General features: G+C 42.1%; 1 long non-coding RNA gene across 11 annotated transcripts in view; it reads right to left on the bottom strand.

Moving 5' to 3' along the window:
- LOC140610055 (uncharacterized) overlaps window positions 1-22,626 on the bottom strand; it is a 128,538-nt gene that overhangs the window by 57,030 nt on the left and 48,882 nt on the right. For 10 of the 11 annotated variants that reach the window (XR_012011833.1, XR_012011831.1, XR_012011829.1 and 7 more), the window contains exons 2-6: window positions 21,425-21,668; window positions 20,540-20,631; window positions 19,032-19,222; window positions 7,670-7,825; window positions 7,229-7,291 (exon numbers count right to left, since the gene is read on the bottom strand). This is a non-coding gene — a long non-coding RNA (uncharacterized lncRNA). The remainder of the gene's footprint in view (window positions 1-7,228; window positions 7,292-7,669; window positions 7,826-19,031; window positions 19,223-20,539; window positions 20,632-21,424; window positions 21,669-22,626) is intronic. The other variant, XR_012011830.1, reaches the window with a different exon arrangement.

Raw genomic sequence — 22,626 nt, 5'->3', positions numbered from 1 at the left:
GCCTTTGGCAAGACACTTAACTTCTCACTCATTCATCTGTCCCCTCCCTACAATGGGGATAATATGATAATATCTGCCTCACAAGATGCTATCAGGATGAAAAAGGTAAAGCATTTAAAGGCATTAGGACACCCAGTAGGCACTGTTGAGTTCCAGGGTAAGGTGATTCCAGGAGGCAAGAGTGAGGGGGTGAAGGGAAGAGAGAGAGAAGGGGGAAACCCAGCAGGGTTCCTGAGTCATATTCAGACTGGCTACACCAATTACCCATCAAGGGACAGGATCTGGAGTCCATCTAGCAATCCCCAGCCCCCGTTGGTTGAGAGCTCCCCACAAGGTGGTAACTTTCCCTCATTTCCAAGTTACACTTCCCTACAGGCTGAGCAGGCTGCTGTGACTGCAGAGAAATATGCCCAAGGCTTAACAACTATTAGGTCATGGGTGGAGTGGGAGGAGGGGAAGCAGCATGAGTGCTACCACCATCCTTCCTCCCCATCTCTTAGAGACTGTGACCTTGAGGAGAGGTCAAGGGGAGCCTTGAAAGCAGCATGCATGAAGGAGATCACCAGCAGGAGCCATCCTGAATAACAGTGGCTGAAATTCGAGGCTGGCCAAAGGAAGCAACATTAGGGCATTACAATCCCTTCTGCAGTGACCAATGAATCTTACTATTGTCAGTCTGTAAAACAAGGATGCAGATAATCCTACTTTACGGGGCAGTGACCTGGTCGTGTGTGGGAAAGGTCAGTGGACCCTAGGGTACTCTACAGATGTTAGCTGGCTAACTGAATGTTGAGGTATAAACCTACTCCACACTTTATAAGCCTGAGTTTTTATAAGTCAAACTTCTCATTGTACGGAGATGAGCAAAACACAGCTCCTGGCATCTTGGAGCTTACACTAAAGATTGAAAGACTCCAATAACAGACATGTAAATAAGCCAAATGTGTAAGAATAAGTTTTGATTGGTGCTCTGAAGGGAAGAAATGAGGCACAAGAATGGGGAGAAGTAAAATAGGATGGTCCCAGAAAGCCTCTTTTTTTTTAGAATTTTTTTTAAGATTTTTTATTTTATTTTATTTACTCATGAGAGATACAGAGTGAGAGAGAGAGGCAGAGCAACAGGCAGAGGGAGAAGCAGGCTCCATGCAGGAAGCCCAACGTGGGAATCAATCCCAGGTCTCCAGGATCAGGCCCTGGGCTGCAGGCGGTGCTAAACCGCTGAGCCACCTGGGCTGCCCTAGAAAGCCTCTTGGTGAAGGTGACATTTAAGCTGAGACATACAGAATGGGGAGGCATGGTAGTGGGCAGAACATGTCAGGCAGAGGAGATCACACCCGAGGGCCTCAGGGAGGAGACCACCCAGCTCCTCTGAAGAAATGACAAGAGCAAAGCTGGGGGGCCAGGACATGTAAGGAAGGGTAGGGAGGTGGGACTTCAGAGTTTGGAAGAACCGGACCCCAAAGAGCCTTGTAGGACACAGGAGACAAAGTTTATTCTAAGTGAAATAGGAAGCCACAAAGCAGGTAAACAGAGTAATAACAAGATACAATTTTCGGTTTGTAAAGATCAATTTCCTGGCTTTCGTATTGTGCTGTAGTGACATGTCAACATTAGGGGAAGCTGAGTAAAGGGTTCTTGGGACCTGATGTATTATTTTTGCAACTCCCTGTCAATGGGGATGCTCAGACTGGATAAATTAATTCATCAATTGATTCATGAGCTATTTACTGAGTACCTACCACATGCCAAGCTCTGCTCTAAGTTGCTGGGAATCAGATTTGACAGAGAGAGACATTATCTCTGTGCTTGTGGATTTTATAGTCTGGTGTTAGGCAGAGTGCTCATATACAAATAAAGAAATAAGAGAAATTCAAATAGTGGTAAATACTAAGGAGGAAATAAAACAAGATAACCTGAAATGAGCAATAGGGTTGGAGGAGGATGGACACAGTATGAGTTTCCAGAAGCCCTGGAATGAGAACATTGTAGTCTGAATGAGGAGGGAAGCTCTACCTGTGTTAGGCTGGTTCTTAGGTCTACAGAATCTGTGCTCGGAAATCTTCAATGCTGGCAGAAGAATAGGAAGTCTTCACCTACCCAAAGCATATGCAGTTTGATGTTCAAAGGTTATAACAACTCTAATTTCATTTCACCCAGTGAAAAAGTGGATGCCTTGTCACCATGTCCCCCAGAGAAGTAGACTCTGAGGCCAGAATTCAACCACAAGTAGGGAACTGGGAACTGAACCAAAGAAGGGAGGTGAGCAAATAAATCTTGCATTATGGAGAAGGGTACAGCTGTGCGCATCTGGGGCTCAGTCCCCCCGGAAAGCCTGAGATGCAGAGCAGCACACTCCCACTTAGTATAACCAAGGGACAAAGGAACCGTGAGATTTATCCATCGAGTCCTGTCAGTCACTGAACAGCGACTTTGGGAGAGTGATGATTCCCCAGCACTTCTAGATGACCCTGTGCACAGGGGATGCGGCTACAGCAGAGAAAGCTTCGGGCAGCGTGGCAGGTGCTGGCAGGTGGGAGTCACTGGTTCAGCGTGTATGCTGTGCTGAGTTCCAGGAGGGTGTGTGTGAGCCATAAACAGTGTCTGCCAGCCTGGGGTTTGGCTCCAGTAAGTAGCTTCACCAACTTAATGTCAGGAAAAGACTAGAATAAGTCCCTCTCCTTTTAATCCTGAGAGATTTTTTTCCCATGAACCCCTCCAGTCTACCCAGCATATAAATATGACTTAAACCTCAATATGCCATATGATATTACCTAACTCCCCAAAGACAACAATTTTTAATAACAACTGTTAAGTAACAACTAACATTTACTGTGCACTTACAACACACCAGCTACTTTGCATTTAACCATAACAACACTGAGAGGTGCTAGTATTACTCCCACACGAGGTCAGAAAACCAAAGTTCAGAGGATTGACATGATGACAAAATCCTTATTGTCACCATCACTAATAGAAATAGTTAATTGCTGGTATCTACTGATCATCCAAACTGCACAGAGAACTATGCTATATACTTTAGACTCGTTTGCCTATCTAATTCTCATGGGAAATGCAAGATACAATGCTATTTTCATGCCCATCAAGCAGGTGAGAAAAGTGAGATTTGTAAAGGTTGGGCGACCTGTAGCTCAAGGTTACTGAGCTGGAAGTGGGCAGACCCCAAATTCAAATTCAGGTCTCTCTACATAAGACTCCTTGCTCTAGACCACCTTGCTAGACCCCAACAAGTGCTACCCCACTGTTCTACGTTTTAAGCCAGAGGTGCTTTGTCTGTCCCATTGGGGCTCATTCAACAAAGACCTAGACCATCAAGTGCTTCACTCGACCTTCCATAGGAATACTGAGTCCCTAATAATTGGAAGGATAGCTCCGGCCAGAATCATTTGTCAACATGAATAAAATCAGACTCAGCACACTGAACAAGTTAATTAAGTCATTAAGACCACTAAAGGTCCAGTTGAACCAAGTGATTTCTTAACATGCTTGACTTGGAGTCTTGAGGCGTTGCTGGGTTTTAGGGCTCAGGTGAATGCTCCTCAGAAAACCTGCTGGCAGCAAGTACTTCCAAGAATGGCCCTGGCTATGACTTCCACGCAAAATGTACAGTGGACATTAAAAGGCCAAGATGAGAACAGAAGATGTCCTGAAAGTAGAAATATTTTAAGTCTAGTTGAGTATTTTCACTAAAGGCGCAGGTGTCCTGGTTTATCGAACAAGACACTTTTAGGAGGTTGTAATAAGTCTAATAGGTTTCCTGGTGGCTGAGAAAGTGTTTGTCTTCAAACCACTGTTCTTTTATTCATATTTTGATTGCCCTCTTGCACCCTAAGAGAGTCTAATTGGCTTGTTCAGTGAACTAGATGCACTGGCTCATATGACCTTAAAGTCATCTCCCTACTTACCAGAAACAATTTCAGGTGACACATTACTCGCTTTCATGCCACTTTGGTGAACACACACACACACAAGTAAAATGCAAACTCAACAGTTTTTCATACTTAAACTATTTTCCCTTCTTTTCTGTGAACTGAAGTTTCTCCTGGATATTTTCTCCTCTGGTGTCTTCAGACACTTCAGTCTATTCTGATTGATCTCCAATGTCACATTACTTCCAGAATTTGATACATTCTATAGCTTACACATCACCCCAAGCATTGCTATTCTTTTCACAAATCCTTTGTTAATCTTGCTCTCTCGAAGCTCCTACACCTTCTTAAAATTTCACATTTATTATTGATATGTTTCCACAGAACCTAGCACGGAGCCACATGCACTAATGGGGAATGCATTTTTCAACACAAACAGTTAACTCAGAGGAGACCCTAGGTCCAGACATATGTCTTGGAAGCTTTGAGTTGCATCTTTAGGCATTAGTAGATGTGTCATTTACTTTATTAACGCTAATTGATCGTCTAACTTCCCAGCAGCAGAGTGCAAGCATAGTCTTGTAGTAGAACTGGGTTCACATCTAGATTCCATCATCGGGTCCAGACTGTGTGAGCCTATAAAAGTGCCTCAATATCTCTGGACCTCAGACTCCTCATCCACATAATATGAGACTGTGGTATCTACTTTTACTAGTTTTCTCTGGCTGCCAAAATTACCATGAACTTGCTGGCTTAAACAACACACATGTGTTATCTTAAAGTTCTGTAGGATAGAAGTCCAACAGGGGTCTCACTGGGCTAAAACCAAGGAGCTGGTGGAGCTAGATCCTTTCTGGAGGCTCTAGGAGGAATCCATCTCCTTGACACTTCTACCTTAGAAGTCACCTGCATTCCATGGCTCTTGACTCTTTCTGGTTTTCTTCTCAAAGCCAGCAGCAGCAGGTCAAGTTCTTCTCACGTGGCATCATGCTAACTTCCTCTTTGCCTCTCTCTTGTATTTTTAAGAATCTTTGTGATGAGTTTGCGCCAGTCTGGATAAGCCAGAATCATCTCCTGACTTTAAGGTCAACTGATTAGCAACCTTATCTTCATCAGCAACCTTAGTGCCCCTTGTCATGTAACCTTAGGTTCCTGGGATTAGGGTATGAACGAGTTCTGGGCATTTGGGGGCAGAGGTCACTGTTCTGCCTACCACTCTACCCACCCCCCACAGGTCAGTAAATTTCCTAGCAGACTTGCCTAATCAGAGGGCTGAGTAGCTGATAACGATGATTAAAACTGATAGGTGTTCCAATCGACAACACTAATTTTTCTGTTAGTGAGATGACCCAGCCTATAGGACCAATGTGTGGCAACTGATAGATTTTCAACGTTCATATTTTGAGACATCAACTTTGACCATGCTCCCAGTCAGGTAGCCAGTATTTACAACATTCCTTGTTGAAGTGCTCTAGTAATTAGAATGCAGTGTTTACTGACGGGCTCCTGGAAGGCACCAAAGATTCGTTCAGTCCAACACACGGCTGGAGAAACAGCTGGATAAACAAAGTACTTCCCTCAATGTACTTACAGTCCAATGGGAGAGATTGCAGATAGACCTGAAATTACATTATGTATTCATTTATTTATTTGTCCTTCATCTCTCTCCCACTCCACAAAGGTCTGGGACTTTGCTAAATGCACACACCTGTATTCTCAGTACCTGGAAGAGTGCCTGGAATATACCAGGTACTCAATAAATGTTGAACGAATGCAATGTAATAGATTAGACAAGCTATTATGTTAGAGGTTTCTCATAAAATATGCAACCTAGATGATATAACATATTGATGAGCCAGAGAGGAAAAAGAATGTTATCTTTCCTGTAGGAAGTTTCCAGCATATTTACAAATAGTTCCCATTGTGCCCACACAGAAAGGGCTCCCTGCACTGTGAGGCCTGCAGACCTTGGCTTTCACCAGCTCATATCGATGTACTCTTTCTTATTACCCCATTGCCTTGTTTGCAAACTGCACCATCTCCAGGTCATGATACAGGAGTCACCTGAAGCCATACCTGTGCCTTATGCTAGGGACCATCCATTTTACCCACCTTTTCCTCTGTACCCCCAAAACCCCTAATAAGAAATAAACAAGCTAATTCCACTTTAGGGGCAGTGAAAGATCTGGTGAATTTGTGATCAAGGTGCAAGAGCTTTGCCTGATCTTATAGAAAAGAAGAGAAAACAACTCCTTGGTCTCCCATACTTGACTTCTGTACCAAAGGGCCGAGGCAAACATTAAACTCAGCATGTGACATGTTAACCATAATCTTTCCCCCAAATCTGTTCCTCCTATGTTTCCAGTCTCATTTAATGCAATCACCATCAAATATCCCAAGAATTCAAGCAAGTAAACTAGATAATGTAACACATCAGAGATGGAGAAAGAATATTGTTATCTAACTCATTTGAATTCTAAACTTTGGATAACCATCATGAAATAGTGACTGTGTGCTTGAAGCAGAGCTTTAGCATGGCTGGTTTCTGTGCAATCCGGTTTTCTGGTTTTCTTCTCAACTGTTCCTAGGCATCCTTAACTGGTCTCCTCAGGATCATCACACAACACTTGGAGGTTAAGGCTAGTCCCCAGCCCAGCACTAAGGACCACATTGGACCACATCTCCATTGACAACAGAGCTGTCCCCTTCAGCCTGGTATGGAAGGAGATCCAGGACCAAGCCCCAAAAAAGCCCAATGTGATAGACTTGGCTTCCTTCAAAGTTCACAGCAGGTCAGGGAAAGCCCCCCAGGCCTAGGCTGCACACATAGCACAGCACACAGCATGACACCAAGACCATGTCTTCACAAAGAGGATGTCCCAGGGTCAAAGTAAGGGTCATTGTCTGGCAAAGAAGAGAAGTGCTTAGCCAGGAACCACAGTTGAAAATTTAAACCAGGAACCAATGGAGATAGTAGATCAAAGATCCAGGGTCCCTGCCACCTCCCTCTCACACCCCCTTGGTCTTGTGTTCCTATAAGCCAACACAGCAGTTTCCAGCAAATGCCTAAGTAAAGACAACTACAAAGGTGATCCATTGTAGGAGGCAGATGACAGAGGTAAGATGATCCGTGAAGAATTACCCCAGAGACATGAGAGTCTTAGGAGAGCACAGCAGAACCTCCTGGGACTTGACTCAGAAAATGGCATTAGCTGGGAGAAGGAAAGATCAGGATAAGTATAGATAAGTGGGATAGTAGTGGGATAGTAGTAGTCAGTCACAGGCTGCAGACTTTTCCTTTAATCTGCCCTCAGGGCCAAGCTCCTTTCTGACCATCTGACCTGCTAACTTCGCTGACCCTCCGTCATCGCTCCGCCACAGATCCTTTACTCTTCATCCTCTTCCTACAAAGGGGGAAATAAATTCATGTGAATTTTTAGGCCGCCAATATTTGGTTCTCATATTCAGAATCGAGGAATTTCCGAATTTAGGGGGCACACATGTTTGAACGTATTGTTGCAAAGTGAAATGGAAATGATAATTTCCAGAAACCTAAGTGTAGATATTGGTATGCGATGGAGGATTTTAGAAAGTGCGACAGGATAAAGGATGCCTGGAGCGGGTGAGCATTTATACAGAAGCTCCAGGTGATCACACAAGGCCCGGCCACTGCACTGGGCTCATCTCTTTGCAGTACAGGCGCTCTGAACAGTAAATACATTTGGAATGTGCCCCAGTGCACCCACACCACTAACCTCTGAGTTTCACAAAACAAGTCTTACCTTTACCGCATGAGACACACTCCATTTGTCACTGGACTTGTCTGTTCCATTCTATTGTACTTCATGTGTTTTTTAATGCTGGTCTCCACTCTCCACTGAGTCACATATACCAAGGGGTCACTAATGGTTGGATACAGATCACTGTGGGGCCCATGTCTGCATGATAGAAAGTTTCAACATCAGATCAGAAAAGTAGTTTAGTGAATGAGCAAAGCTTAGAACCTAGAAGATTCTTATCCTGTTCTGACCAGTTCTTTCTGCCATCATTCCTTCCCCTCTCCACCTCCCCACCCCCCAAATTCACTGTGGGGTCCAGGGAGGCGTTAGTTTGTTGGGAAATAAAGAATGAATGGGAATTGTATTTTATTGTAACGACGTAAAAGGGGATCTCTGGGTTCTAGGAGAGAAGTTAAAGAAATCACTAAAAATCTATTTTTTTTCAATTTGGAGTTGTTTGTGAGGAAGAAAGAACCCTGAAAGCCTCTAGTGTGAAAAAGGGAAGGAGAAGCTGTCAACTAAACCACTGAAGCCAGGCAAACAAACCCTCCCCGCAGAAGTAAGAAATGGCAGCCCTCCTCCAAGCAAGGACTTCCCAGGGGCTCAGAGGCTTCATTAATGCTCCTGAACCACAGCCAGGCAAGGACAAATGAGGGGAGCACAGCAAGTGCTCCCTCCTTCATTACATGGTTATTTGATTTGGCTGCTCAGGGGCCTTTATTTTCCTCTCACTTTTGCAGAAAGTTGTATAATCAGAGGTCTCCCTCTTCTGACCCTCCCAGACTATACCCCCAGAAGCATTGTTCTCACATTCTCACATTCATACAGATCTTTCCAGAGATGGCCCATGAATATGTAAGTACACCCATAATCCACTCATTCTCAACAGGGCAGTATTGACCCTAAAAGGCTAAAAATCGGTTCATGGTAGGAGGAGGGTAGAAAAGTCCTGCTCTTTGTGTACGAAACACAGATAACACACTACCTAAACAGATAGACTATGTCTGAGATGCTAATTTTTCATTGGAAGTCCATTAGGGAAAAATGTCTAAGGGCTCCTGGTGGCTCAGTAGGTTAAGTGTCCGACTCCTGATTTTGGCTCAGGTCATGATCTCAGGGTCATGAAAGGGAGTCCTGTGTAGGGCTCATGCTGGGTATGAAGCCTGCTTTAGATTCTTTCTCTCTCTCTCTCTCTCTGCCTCTCCCTCCACCTCTCCCTCTCTGCCCAGGTGTATGCACTTTCTCAAAAAAAAAAAAAAAAAAAATGTGGGTAGCCCAGGTGGCTCAGCGGTTTAGCGCTGCCTTCAGCCCAGGGTGTGATCCTAGAGACCCAGCCCACGTCCAGCTCCCTGCATGGAGCCTGCTTCTCCCTCTGCCTGTGTCTGTGCCCCTCTCTCTCTCTGTGTCTCTCATGAATAAATAAATAAAATCCTTTTTTTTAAGTGTCTAAAAAGTTTCTTAGAGATGTTAATGAAAAATAAAGTGATGATGTAATTCCATTTATTGATATATGTAAAAGGTAGCACACTTTACTGTTATACCCTGTTCTAGAAGGCAACATATGATAGGATGAGTGTTTGATCTCAAGTTTCAAATTGTAGTTTGAATTCTAGCTCCAACACTTAGTGGTTATGGGAAGGTAAGTTTCTTAATGTGCGCCACTTTAACTTCTTTGTCTAGAATGAGGGTAATAGTGGTAGCAGCTACCTTATAGGGTAACTATGAATATTAATGAATTAACACATGAGGTAAAGCACTTAGAATATTGCCTAGCACATGGTAGATGCTCTGTAAGTGCTTGCTACGTTGTGATTTTTCCATTTAATCATAGGTCTTAGAGATTGTCCTATATTCTCTTTAGTGACTGAATGGTATTCCCATTTGTGGACACACCATAATTTATTTAAGCCAGGAGTGTGCAAATGATAGCCCACAAGCCAAATTCAGTAAGCCACCTGTTTTTTATTGGCACACAGCCATGGCCATTGATTTGCATATCTCCTAAGGCTGCTTTCTCACTATAACAACAGAGTCCATGTGGCCCACAAAACCTAAAAAATTTGCTCTCTGCTCCTTTATACAAAAAGTCTGCTGAGCCCTAGTTAAGTCAATCTTTTTCTGAAGAACACACACATACACTATTGGATCCACATTCTGCTACAAAAATATCAGAGCAATGAATATTTTTAAACACACATCTTTAAACATGCTAGCAAACCTACTGAAAAGATAAATACCTGGAAATGGTTTCTTGGGTCAAAAGATATAATTTTTATAGATATATCCAGTTCCTTCCTTACAGGTTATATTAATATATTCCCACTAGCAGTGCTCAGGAGTACGCCTTACCCCTTACCCTTGTCACATTAGGATATCATCTAATTTGGGGGTTTTACCACTCTAATAAGGTAAAAGAAAAACATTATAGCTTTGTTGTGTAAATATCTTTATTTTATGATGAGATTGAGTTTTTAAAACTCTCTTAAGGAATACCTTTGTTTAAAAGTGAATAAATCCAACAGTAGCTGATAGGTGCTGTGTCATGTGATTTACCCTTGCAGGAACTCCTGTGAGCTAGGTAACATTATCCCTGTTTTACAGATGAGGAAACCAAGGCCCAGTGAAGTTCATAAACTGGCAATGATCAGAAGAAGCATGGGAGTGCTGTGGTTAAGAAAATTGGCCTTAGGGGCACCTGGATGGCCTTCAGCTCAGGTCATGATCCTGGTGTCCTGGGGTCCTGGGCTCCCTGGTCAGCAAGGAGTCTGCTTCTCTTTTTCCCTCTGCCCCTCCCCACCCCACATACTTCTGCACTTGCTCTTTCAGTCTGTCAAGTAAATTAATAAAATCTTAAAAAAAAAAAGAAAAGAAAATTGTCCTTGGTGTCAGACTACCTGAATTCGATCTACAACTTCACCACAATTATTAGCTGTGTGACACTAAATGAAACTTAACCCCCTGTATGCCTTGATTTCTCTTTTTTTTTTAAAAATGAGAATAACAAAAGAACTCATCTCACATTGTAATATTGGAAAATAAACAAGGGCTTTGATGCTAATGGTATTGAGTGGTAAAGCCACCGTCTGCATCTAGGTGTTTCTAAGCTGGAAGAGAAGCTCTTAAACACTTAAATTGTTTCCATTGGTGACAGTGTATGATTACTAAGCATTTTACATTTGCTCAATAAATAGCTATGGATGTCTTTACTCATTCTTAGAGACTTTTAAAAAGAGCACCAATCTATCCATTGCTGCAAACATACACATGGTACCATGGCCTCCAAGTCTGAGAATGTCTCGACGCACTCTGTTACAACTGTTTGGAAATTCTGAAATATGAAACCATTCAGGATAAGAACTGCCAAGGAAACATGAAAACTATTTAATCCTTCAAATGTTTCAGATCATCCCCATCTGAAATAACACAGGCAGTACCAAATTAGTTTTAGAAAGACACATATAAGATAGATTTTTAAAAATACTTTGTGTCTACACCAAATATACTCCTACAGTGCATTTTTCTGAATGGAGTTAGTTTCCTCACAGAACAGTCAATTTGTCACCTAAAACCTAGTGCACCACTGTCTAGTGGAAATTTCCACGATGATAAAGACATTCAGCATCTGGTATGACCAATATGGTAGCCACTAGCCACCTGTGGCTATCAAGGTCTTGAAAAATATGACCAGTATTACTAAGGAACTGAATTTTTACTTTTTGTTAATTTTAGTTAACAAATTGAAATTTGAATAGCTGTAGGGTAGCTAGTAGCCACAATATTGGGCAATGTGGCTCTAATCACAGCAGATTTTGTGCGTATTTTCAAGAGGTAAGAAAGAACGCTACTGGCTACACAGTAAATATTCCTTTAACACCTGGGAAACAAATTGCTGGACTCTGATGTCCCTAGAAGGGCTAGCTGGTAACCCAGTAGCTCTTAGTTCACTGAATTTAATCAGGTTTTACCTCTCCTGTACTGTCCACCTGAGGAGACACAAAAGGAAACAAGGCAACTCCATTGTCAGTAGTGCATGAGTTGCCAGCAATTAGCCCGTAGTCTCACCCAGCTCACAAAAGTGTTTCATTTGGCCCACACAGTGCTTTACAGTTTGAATTAATGGTCAACATGCAAGAGATTTTTGCATTTCAGACTTCATTAATAAATTCAAAAGGCCCTCACAACATTTCTACCCTGGAGTAGACGGCAGGAGCTGTGAAGATTCTACTCCCTTTCGAGGACACTTATATTCCCCAGGTTGACGAAGTCCCCCACCATTCCCAATTGTCAACCTTCCATTTTCCTTCACTCATTAATCCAATGCCTGGCTGCCCCCAGGAGCCATGTGAGCTTCTAATGGCTACTCTTGGGCTTTGGCCTGTCTCCAGCCACTTCCCTGAGACTTTCCCAATGCATGTATATACAACCACACAGTTTATCCATGAGCCTTACACTAGTAGCACCTTGTATTTCTGTGCCTTTGCCTTTGCAAATTCTCTTCCTCTTATTTGGAATGCCTTTCTCTGTCTGGTTAACCCTGACTCCTCTTTTGAAATCCAGCCAAAAGAATACCTCCTCCACAAAGCCACCTGGACTTCCCCAGGCAGAGAGAGCTGCTTGTACTTTTCAATGAACTGTGTACAATCTGCACACTGCTGTCATCATTTATTTCCTTCAGTCCACTGCTCCAGACAAGCATTTCCTGGAAGGAAAGACTAGTGTCTTACCTAGCGTCCCTGAACCCTAGCACAGGTGAATGAATTCTGAAACCTAACTCTCCAGGCCAGGCATCATTCATGGATCATAAGAAACTGCCAAGAGTTTTGCAGTCTGTTGCCTCCCATACTTTCATGATGAAAGCCCCTGACGCCTTCCAGCCTCCACTTGCCTACTCTCCCTTCATGTCCCATACCTCACCAAACCTGTTATACCTGCTGTTTTCTCTGCCTCTAGAAATAGCAGAGAACCTGTAACCATCCCACAGCTACTTAGTCGAGCTAATGACTTCTGAGTTCTTCTAGCCCCTTCTTCGGGAGGGACATCCCATATCCTGTCCTCTCCACTTAACCCATCATCTCTGTACAAATAGCTTATTTCTGACCTTGACCACAGGTCAATAGTTTCCAACCTATCTCCCCATCTGTTTTCATGCCACCCTGATCCATTTTTCACCATAATCCACCCCCCATGTTCTAACCCATCTGAAACATTTGCACCGCTCCCCATAAGCCTCAGAATAAGCCCCTTTTACCACACATGGCAGTTTTTTGGTCACTGTGCTCCAGCCCAAACAGCCTCCTTTCCATACCTCAAAAGTTGGCACATATTGTTTCCTCTGCCTGGAAAGCTCTTCCCCCAACACCTCCCACAGCTGGCTCATTCTTAATTTAGGACTCAGCTCAAGTATCATCAGAGAAGCCATCCCTGATCCCCTCAACTTAAAGTTGCCCCCGCTTATATTGTCACCCCATGCTACTTCATGATGGTGTATCAGATTCCTTTTTCCAAATCAATAATTTTCATGCTTGTTTATTGTCTGTCTCTTCCACTAAAGTGTAAGCATCATGAGAGTGGAGACTCTAAGCCTTGATACAGTGTCCTCATGTAGCCCCAAGCCCTGCTCAGTTGCCTGATACACATCATTTGAATGTCAAACAATAAATGACTCTATGAATGAATGATGGATAGATGAATGGATGGCTGGATGGATAGACAGACATATGTAAAAAGCAAGCATCTATTCTAACTCATGCAATGATGAAAAAATAGTTCCAAAACATGTTCCAGTGCATTCTTTCCAAAAGTAACACTTGTTCTAAATTAGATATTTGGAAAGAAGTAATCTCAAAGTGTATAAAGAAGAATTTTTGCTGATCGATGGTGTCAGTGATAATCAGGTGGAGGTAACTAAGGTATCTACTAACTTTTATTTGGGGTTATTTCAGGTACTCTGTGCTCCCTGAAACTTACAAAAAGGGCTTAGCAATTTAAAATTGGTAGTGGGATTTGCTCAAGCAGACTTGCTATGTAACAATTTATCATCATGACAGGTGCTGAGGAGTTCAAGGCAACGTGCTGATGCCTGCTTTCCTAAGTCATGGCTCAGGAGAAAATATATTTTGTTAGGGAAATTAGAATCCTCCAAATAGATTCTTCGGTGTATTAATATCTCTGCTGGACTCAAGATTGGATATTTCTGTTTACAACTTGGTTATCTTTATTTGTATCTGTCCAATTTCAACATGCCAGTAGGAAGACACATTGACAGCTGTTTTAAATTTAAAAGAACAATTTTATCAACATAATATCTTTTTAAACCCATATGCACCTTATGGTGAGAATGTAATCCAAAAGAGAGTAAAACAAAAGTACTAAAAAACACATAGATCTTGCTAGTATTCTGGGTATCAAAGTCTTTCAGGTTAAGCCATATTCTCTTCAACATCGAAGTACCAGTGGAGACTTCGATCATATTGTATTTTACTTCTTCAGCACAGATTAGTCTCAAACTCTGACACCAGCATAGAAAACACTTCCACTGGGTTTGAAAAGTCGTGTGCTGGTGATATAAGCCAAGAAAATAAAGACCTGAGTGATAGCTGAGCAGTCCAGTTCCCTGGGGGAAGGCAGGAATAGATAAGAGTAGACAAGACCCAGCATAGACAGAACCCGGCAGCAGGAAAAGGACTAATCATCGGGTCAGAGGAGGAGACAGCCAAGAACTCCCCTAGGACAATAGTGAAGGCTCGCAATACTCCCAATTATTGAGTTAAGCAATGCCATGACCTCTCCGACTTTCAGAAGCACAGAAAGCGGCTCATTAGACCTCAGGCAGCAGGCACACAGCTCTGAGAGATGCATGGGATAGAGAGGGAGGGAAGCCATCAATCTAGCATATGTCCACTAGAGACCTGGTTTTATAGTCAGGAATTAATGTCTCCCTTCATTCTGTGCCTGGTCCCCTATAGGATTTAAAACAATCCTGATTCTATATGAAAACCATGCATAGGATTTTCTTAAGAAAAGGAAATTCAGGTTTTGTAACTAATTTAGACGAAGGTGGTTGTAACCGAGGGAAGAAAGAACTGGGCAGATGGGGCACAGGAATGTGAAGGAGGTGTTTTACTATATGCCTTTTATATGTTTGATTTAAAGCATGGAAATGTGTTATTTATTCAAAAATAAATTAAAAGTTTGAAGGTACATAGTTAAACACTTTCAGATGACTTTGAAAGCAAGCCTTTTCCCACATAAGCTACCATTTTGGGAAAATGCAAGCGAGCACTTTCTTGCCAGGATGAACAATTCCTTCAGTCTTTCAGCCAGATCTCTTTAAGCATATTGTGTGGAGCTGAGCATTCTCGCCTGATTTCTTCACCCTGTGGGTATTAAAATCCTAAATTAAGAAGCCACGGATTAACCAAAGACTTCCAGACCCTCTTAATCGGTAGTGGATTGCTAACAATAACAAAGCCTAAAATCTTGTTTAATTTTCCATGTTAATTGACGGGATAATAAGCATTGATTCTACATGTATGCGTGTGTTGGCTGCGTCACTGCAATTATAGGGCATGTTTTATTTATGAGAGAGGCCCCAGATTGCTCCAGCGATCATCAGAACCAGTTCTTTCCTCTCAAATGAGCATCAGAAAAGTCTGCATAATGACAGTCACCAATGGAAAATTGAAGGTTCTTGCTTTTCCCCCCATTACACTGTAGGATAATTTTATGCCCAGACCAATCAAATGTCCAGCATTCTTATTCAGGAATTTAATTTCCACCATATCAGACAGGCAGTAAAATGCTTCAGGCCATCTGCTGGCAGCTCCACTGGGTGGGCCCATGACAAAGCCACAGTCTTTCCAAGTGGTTTTGCTGACACCCAGCCAAAGAGAGAAAAAAGGCCTGACAAGGGAACTTGTGTGTTGTCAACAGGTTTGGGCTCTGTGCCTGCTGTCTCCTGGATAACAAATCTAAAAGAACTGTTTCATTAAAAAACAAACAAGTACAGATGTTGCATGAAACATGTAACATAAAAAGGTGATCATAAAGACAAGACATCCCAATGCTGACCATTAGAAGATCACAACAGTGTGGGTATGCAGAAAGAGAGCAGTAAAATGTAGACATAAAACTTATTAGAGAGAGAGAGAGAAGAGAGAGAAATGACAAACAAGCAAACACCTATCGTGCACTCACTATGAATCTGAGGCTATTAAAATTAGTGAGGAGACAATCTCGAACCAAAACTGACAAACAGCCCTGTGAAGGCAATGAGTAGGGACAAGAATGCAGTGGAGTTCCATGAATGTGGGTACTGTGAGTGGCAAAAAAGTGTGGTGAGGTCATAGAAACTGTTCTCCATCAGATCAGAAAATTGGCTCTTGAGCAAGTCACTAACTCTCTGGGTAAGTTTATGAATAGACAGCAAGTATTTAAATAAGCTAACATTTCTAACATTGCAGAGGAACTCTGTTTCCCAGAAGACAGAGTAGACATATTTTCCCTCATCTTCCTGCTAAGCACATCTAAAAACCCTCGACATTCTACATAAGACAAACACAAGTCTAAGAGATGGAGAAAAGAAGACAGATATTCAAGGGTCCTCAGAACTCAAACAACAGGACAATTAGTTCCCTGAGGTTTCTTTTTGTTTCATGTATACCAGACTGGGTGAGATGGAAGCCACCCACCCACCCAAAACACCAAAGGGCACAAACGGAAAAAGCCCCAACAGAAGCCTACCCTCTCTAGCCAAAAGGATAGGAATGAGACAGCCTCCCAAAACAGAAAACTTTTAGAAAATAATTGCTCTACTCTAGGTAAACACCATTACAAATGATTGTGCCCCATCCCCACACAGACCCACAAAGATCAAGTATGCAAACCAAACCTGCCATGAGATACCACCTCATTAGAATGGCTACTACCAAAAAAAAAAAAAAACAAAAAAAACAAAAAAAAAAAACAGGAAAAAACAGAAAATAAGCATTGGCAAGGGTATGGAGAAATAGAAACTCTTGTGCACTGTTGGTGGGAAGGTAAAATGGTGCAGCTGCTGTGGAAAACAGTGTGGCAGGTCCTCAAAAAATTAAAAATAGAATTAATATATGCTCCAAAATTCAATTTCTGGGTATATACCCAAGTGAATTGAAAGCAAAGACTCAAACAGGTATTTGCACACTCACGTTCATAGCAGCATTATTCACAATAGCCGAAAAGCAGAAGCAACCCAGGTGTCCACGGATGGATGAATGAATAAACAAAACATGGCATATGTATACAGTGAGGGGAGGGGGAAATAGGCAATTACTGTTTTAATGGGTAACTATGCAAGATGAAAGGAGTTCTGGAGATGGATGGTGGTAATGGTTGTACAAGAAAAGAATGTGAGTATACTTACTGCTACTACCGTACACTTAAAAAATGGTTAAGATGGTATATTTTATGTTATGTGTATTCTAATATATTTTTTAAACAATTATACGAAACCACAACATAATAGAGAATCACTGAATGGTGATTACAGAGGTGGAGTATAACCTTTATATTTTATGACAACCCTGTGTCCTTGCCTACAATCATGGCTACCAAAAGAAGATTTAGCTATCTATGTAAGTCTCATTGTGCTTCACACCAGCATCCCACTTCAACAAGATCAATCAGGAAAAAAATGTCAGGGGAGGGCCAGTGCCACTGGCTGCAAGGACACTACCATCTAAAAGTTAGATTGTTATTGCCTGGCTACATAAGGTACTATCTCAGCAAGAAAGAAAGTATCTGGGGGATCCCTGGGTGGCTCAGTGGTTTAGCATCTGCCTTCAGCTCAGGGTGTGATCCTGGAGTCCCAGGATCGAGTCCCACGTGAGGCTCCCTGCATGGAGCCTGCTTCTCCCTCTGCCTGTGTCTCTGCCTCTCTCTCTCTTTCTTTGTGTGTCTCTCATGAAATAAATAAAATCTTTACAAAAAAAAAAGAGAAAGAAGAAAGAAAGAAAGAAGAAAGAAAGAAAGAAAGAAAGAAAGAAAGAAAGAAAGAAAGAAAGAAAGAAGAAAGAAAGAAAGAAAGAATCTGGTCTCCTTTTACTGCAGAAAAAGAACAGAGCTGTCTATAGAGTAACAGAATTAGATTAGGCCTTGAAAAAAATCAATACAAGTTGATGCCCAATGCCCAGAGCCCATCTTTCTAGTTTATTCAACAGAGCTTATAGCAACAAAATTGAAGAAAAATTCTGTAAACTAAATTATCCCTATAAAGTTCCCATTGGAAAGGAAAGGATCATCTTTATGAATAGAATTAAAGACATATTTAGTTGGAGAAAGAACTTCTTAAGGCTCATTCTGGCCTAGCAGAAGGAAGAACAGTGCTCAAAGACAAAATCAGCCCTGGTAGGTCAGTGAGCTGAGCAGCATCTTTCTTCAGCTGTTGGGATCACAGGGGTGCCTGGTGCCAGAAGACAGGCAGTGCCTTCCTAATCGTGGCCTTTCAAACTGAGATGAACCAAGCTTCCTTAACTTCATTCTTCAAGTGAATTCATTCGACAGAAGTTTTAATAAACTTAACGATGTTAAACATTTTCATGCATGTATACACTCATATGACCACCTCCCAAATCAAGAATATAAAACATTTTCATGATCCACAAAAGTCTCCTCGTGCTCCTTCACAATCACTCTCTCTTCCAAAGGGGAAGCACTATTTTAACTTCCATTACTCGAGAAAAGTTTTCCTTGCTCTTGAACTTCATATAAATGGAATCATACAGCATATGTATTCCTTTTTTGTGTCTGGCTTCTTTATTCAACATGTGGTTTTGGAGTTTACTCATATTTTCATGCATATTTGTAGTTTGTTCTTTTTTATTGATGAGTAGTATTTCAAGGAGTATAACCAAAGAGCCAGTAAGCATGAAAAGGTACTCAAAATCATTACTCATCAAGGAAATGCAAATTAAAACTACATGGTGATACCAGAGTGAATAAAGCTTTAAAAAGACTGGCAATGCCAAGTGTTGGTGAGGATATAGCAAAAGTGGAACTCAAATACTATTGGTGGAAGTGTAAAATGAAGCGATCTTTTTTGGAAAAGTATTTGGCAGTTTCTAAGAAAATTAAACATAATTTATTCTATGACCCAGCAGCTCTGCTCTATTCCTAGATATATATCCAAGAGATATAGTGCATATGTATACAAAAATATCCATAGAAAAATGCTCATAGTAGCTTTATTCATAATGATCCCAAAATGGAAATAACCCAGATATACAGATACATAAACTGTACTATATTCAAATGAAGAGTTTTTGGGGTTCTACTGTGGGCAAAACATATCCTTCATTCCTGTCGTCTCTTCCCTTAGTGGACATGATACCTTTTTCTTCGGGATTTCATTTCATCCTCAGATCCTCTCAAAGCAGGGAGGGAGCGTTGGACATTATGTATCTCCCAGGACCACATATATGCCCGACTTGCCCTGGCGATTGTCACATCCTAGATTCTGGGTCACATAGTAGTCAACAAATGTCCAATTTCATAAACATTTCCTGAGCAGGTTGCTAGACCCTGAGAGGAAGATACAAAAATAATTAAGATACAGTCCCTGCAGAGGAGATAGTGGTGGAGAGTGTGATTTTTGGAGTCAGAAAGACCTTGTTTGACTCCCAAGTCGTATTTGTGGTGTGCTCTTGGGCAAGCCCTGATCTCCTAATCTGTGTAAGGCATCTGCACAATGCAAATGATAATAATAGTGCCACCAAAAGAGCATTCTAAGAATTGCATGTGAAGTGCATAGCACAGCGTCCTGTACTTAGGCAGTTATAAATCAATGCTATTGATGATGAGAATGTTCACCCTCTAGTGAGGAGAAAACGATAAACCGTAACTAATTACATATTCAAAGCAGATGATCAGAAGTATTAAAATAGAAGTAAGAAGTGCTTTGGAGAAATAGAAAGAAGAAGCTAATTTGGGCTAGAGCATTATAGTAAGATTTCTCATAGAATTTATAGAGAGTTGGGTGTCAGTTGAGGAAACAAGAACCACAGCTCTAATTTTAATGAACAAATAGTGCACTGAGAGGCAACAGGATATAATAAAAAGAGCATTAAGCTTGAAACTATACAGCCTTAGGTTTAAATGTAGCCTCACTCATTTATTAGCCATAGGATTTTGAACAAGTCATCTAAAACCTCCAAGCTTCTATTTCATCACTTGTAAACGATCGGAATTCCTATGTCTAGTGGCTGTTGAGGAGAAAAGAAAGTACTTATTAAACACCTAGCACACTGCCAGTTATTCCAAGCACACGTTTTCACAATCACATCAATTGAATGAGAAACTAGGAGTCCACACACAGTTCCTCTTGGGATGAGGCTGGTGGTTCTTTTCCAAAAGGTGACATCATGAGCAAGCTGATGGCATTTGCCGACAGCAATGACTTTCACGGTAGTTATAAGACACTTAGAAAATCTAGCAGTCCTTCCAGTTAGGAAAATGCACACATACTTAAACATTTTTACATCATATCATTCAAGAGATTCTGAGACTCCCCAAAATGTAATCATGGAGCTGCCGAGGTTCCAGAACCTAGCACCAGAAAAAGAGAAGCAGGGCAGTGAACCAAGGTGTGAGAGCAAATACGTGAGCAAAAACCTCTCCTCTGATAACATTTTTTTTTCTCACTCAAATAGTTTACCAAGCCTCAGCACCATCAACACCCTGCTGACGGAGCACTCCCTCAGGCTGCTGAGCTGACAGCAAGAGCCCTAGGGTTGCTACCTTGGGAACAAGGTCTTGTGTGCCGCGGTAAGCCCATGTGGGGTCATTCGTCAGATCCGTACTGGCAAGCCACACCTTTCCTTTCCCCAAACTGATACCTACCTCAGAATACTCATGTGCCATCCTCATATTGCCAAAGGGCCAGATTGATTGAGAGATTTTTTTTTAATATTTTTTTTCCAGATGGTTTGGCCCTGTGTGTAAATAGCATAAATGTTCCATGATGTTATGAGATACTGGCTTAGGAAAAAATCATGAATTGTCATCTGACCTGTCAACAGATGCTGCTATGTCTTTTTGAGAATGCCATGGATGATTTGATCCTTTCCTCCTCCTCTTCCCCTTCCCCTTGTTCCTCTCTACCTCCTCCTCCCCCTTCATGTCCTCCTTCTTCTCTTTCATCATCATCATGCTCTTTCTTACCCATTCCTATTCCATTCTCGGCCCTCCTCTATGCTCCAAGAGGTTAATTCCTACAGATTCCACCTCTGAGTCTCCCCTGCTACACTGGCTAGAGGTCAGCATGTGGGCTACTTCTTCCCCACTCTTTACCTGCTTTGCCTGATTTCTAGCCATGGCTGCTCCCTACAACCACGGTGCTGTGAAGCGGCCCTGGCTATAAGAATCCTGTTGTCACTGGGCTCCATAATACAATTTCTTCTCCTTGCCCCTTCAGGACTACAGGTGCCAGCAGTCTCTTATTGTTGCCAGATTCTGCGTGCCTCAACGTGTATGCTTACTTTCTTAACTCCACCCAGAGTAATCCTTCCATGGGTGTTTCTGGTGCTGATCTGAGTTAGGTTTGCATCTTGCCAGAACTCTGATGATGAGGTCATCTCTAACATCATCTTCTCTATGACTATTATTTGTTGGCTGCTCCTTATGCATCAGACATTGTGTTGCCTGCTTCACCAAAATCAACTCATTCAGCCTTCACAATAATTCCCTGAAGAAAGTATTATTCTGCAGATGATGAAGTAGACTTACCAGTGTTGAGGATCTTAGTCCAGACACAACCAGTAAGTGGAAGAGTCAGAATTCCAACCTAGACCTTTCCACTGTAGAGCTTCTTTTTCACCACTACCCGCAGTTCTCCAATGCAGTCCGTGTCAGAATCACCTAGAATCTGTGTTACAGCTCCAGATTCTGGGAAACGTATCCAGAGCCCTCTGTGAGGAAACCAGCTCCAGGTCTGAACAGGGGCGGTGAGGTTGGCTCAGGGTTATCTGATCTACAAGAGATAATTGCACAGGCTATTTGACAACCTATAGGGTGGGCTGGCATTGAAACTCTGACCAGTATGGACACCAGTAATTAGTGAAGCCAATCAAATTCTCTCTCTCCAATTTAAATGAAAAATGCTAAGGGAATTCACCAGCAGGTACGGGAGGAGTGAAAAGAAAACCCATAAAGCAATGAGAGTGACATGGCCATATGGTACACAGTGACCAGTGATGCAGTAATAAGATAGCAGTGTCCTGGAGCCAACTCAAAGCCTGGACAATGGCTATTCATAGCTTCTGTTGAGATCCATTTCCTCTCACCCATCAACTCACCAGTGATCTAAGTAATCGCTGGTCATGTCTTCCCTGAACCAGACTTATCTGACTGAGCTGACACATTCCCTGATTTTTACAGAAAGACCTCTAAGCTAACACAAAAGAAGTAGCCTTCCCGCCAGTATTCTTGTATTTATACTGTCCACTTCTACAAACCATTATTCTCGTTGAAGCCAGAGTGATATTTCCAAAATGTAAATCTAACTTGATTACCCTCCTTGCTTAAAATCCACAAATGCTTTCCTTTTCTTTTGACGTAGGGTGAAAATCCCCCACTGTGACCTACAAGCTTTTCATGGTCTTATCCACCATGCCTCCTCTTCTTCCTCAGCCTCCGGTTTAGACACATTGGCCTTTCTTTTAATCCCTCCTGATCACCATACTCCCTCCCTCCCCCAAGATTACTACAGGCTATTCCTTCTACCCACGATGTGGACCTTTGACCTTTCATGTACTTAACTCCCACACATCACCAAACATCACTTCCTCTGGGAAGCCTCTCTGATCTCCCTGACTGACACCAATTTCATAGCATCCCCTTGCATAGTACTGTTCCTGGGTGGGATTTTTTGTGTGATGACTTGATTATCTGTCTTTCCCACTAAGCTGTCTGGATCAGGGCCTGTGTTT

The sequence above is a fragment of the Canis lupus genome, chromosome 19 (assembly GCF_048164855.1).
Source record: "Canis lupus baileyi chromosome 19, mCanLup2.hap1, whole genome shotgun sequence".
Classification (NCBI taxonomy): domain Eukaryota; kingdom Metazoa; phylum Chordata; class Mammalia; order Carnivora; family Canidae; genus Canis; species Canis lupus.
This window is presented reverse-complemented; position numbering and strand designations above follow the sequence as displayed.